The sequence below is a fragment of the Sinocyclocheilus grahami genome, unplaced genomic scaffold (assembly GCF_001515645.1).
Source record: "Sinocyclocheilus grahami isolate Dianchi unplaced genomic scaffold, SAMN03320097.WGS_v1.1 scaffold91.1, whole genome shotgun sequence".
Lineage (NCBI taxonomy): Eukaryota > Metazoa > Chordata > Actinopteri > Cypriniformes > Cyprinidae > Sinocyclocheilus > Sinocyclocheilus grahami.
Window position 1 is genome coordinate 3,047,721 of NW_015505270.1, and position 1,523 is coordinate 3,049,243.

Genomic DNA, 1,523 nt, shown 5'->3' on the forward strand with positions numbered 1-1,523 from the left:
AAATGTATACTTTTACTATGATACATTTCCCCCGAAGCATATTCATTAACATTACTTACTACAAAATAAAGTCGGAAGAACACAGACTCTAAGAAAGCAGGTTTGACGAATCAGTGGTCTAGCGCTTGCAAGTTAAGACTCCTAAAAAATACTTTTGCAAACAAGTGCTCGAACAACCGCAGATGATTTCATTTTCCACTTAAGTCGAGGCTGGGGTGTGCGATATAGCTACAGTATATCAACTGCGATAATACTGTAAGTGTTGTTTTAACAAATGTAATATTAATTTTATCCAAGTTTAATAAAGTTAGTATTAAGTTATTTAGATTTTAGATGCCTGGTTTTGCTGTATTTCGCCAATGAAAATAGTTGTAAACAGCACTGTTTGGCGCCGCTGAGCAACACACAGGACGGTGTTTGCCAGAAATTGTCTTACTATAGGGAGATAAGAGGGTCTGTTTTACTTACTATTGGAGAAAGCGTAACGGTCAACTTGGATCACATGTGCCTTAATAACCAATCACATTATAGCCTTGATGTAATCGAATTTCAGAGTAGTGCGACAATCAATCGCCGTTTACGTGTACCATAGGAATGAATGAGTAGTGCCGTAAGCTGAATCCCACCTGTCAGTGACTTCTCTTACAAAACAAAAAAATTTTCGATGTAAACTCTAAAAATAGTTCAATGCAAAAGTATTGTTTAGTTTAAAATATGTTGAAGATTAGCCGATAGGCTGTCGATTCAATAAAAGATAAGCTGTTTCCTCTAAAATGCTGTTTATTTAGCATAGTGAAGCCTCTGCTCCACTGACATCAATTCAAAAAAGAAAAAAAACGGCCTCTGGTCTCCTTTCCCACGTACTGCCAAAGTGAAAGCGTTAGCATTAGCCATTACACTTTTTGGCTAAAGGTTGCAGACTTGCCTTCTAGTGGCTTTGGTGTTTCCTTATTGAATGAATCAGTTTTTTGAATGAATGATTCAGCGACTCACTCATTAAAAAAGTCAAATGTTTCATTCCTGAATGAATCAATATCATTTCAATTTAACAGTGACTTGCCCCCACCTACTGGCGGCTTTAATTTCACATTTCAAGTAGGTTTTCATGTTTTAAATCAAATCAAATATCAATATTCAACATTTATGTTTAAATCCAAACATTATTTATGCATTTGTAACAGTGGTGTAAATTTTAACTGCATGCTGGGCATATGTATGTGCCAGCTGTTTAAGGTCTGCCCACACAGCCCTAATAGTACCACCTTCCACATTCTGAGCATTCAATCTGACAAAGTACAACAATGCAGTTAGGACATGTTACTGGAGAAATTATACTTATGTTTACATTGTATATTATGCTCTTACCCATTGATCAGTTGGTCATCTGTTTGTATCTGTCTCCACAAGAAAGGCATAGTTCTGAAAGGTCATCTATGATAGATTAAAAAAAAAATATATATATATATATATATATATATATATATATATATATATATATATATATATATATATAACACAAAACA

At 34.4% G+C, this 1,523-nt stretch overlaps 1 long non-coding RNA gene across 1 annotated transcript in view; it reads right to left on the minus strand.

Annotated features, from left to right (window-relative positions):
- Nucleotides 1-1,219: 1,219 nt before the first annotated feature.
- The window catches only part of LOC107587304 (uncharacterized), a 1,193-nt gene continuing 889 nt past the window's right edge, over nt 1,220-1,523 (minus strand). The window contains exons 2-3 of the long non-coding RNA XR_001609458.1: nt 1,366-1,431; nt 1,220-1,285 (exon numbers count right to left, since the gene is read on the minus strand). This is a non-coding gene — a long non-coding RNA (uncharacterized lncRNA). The remainder of the gene's footprint in view (nt 1,286-1,365; nt 1,432-1,523) is intronic.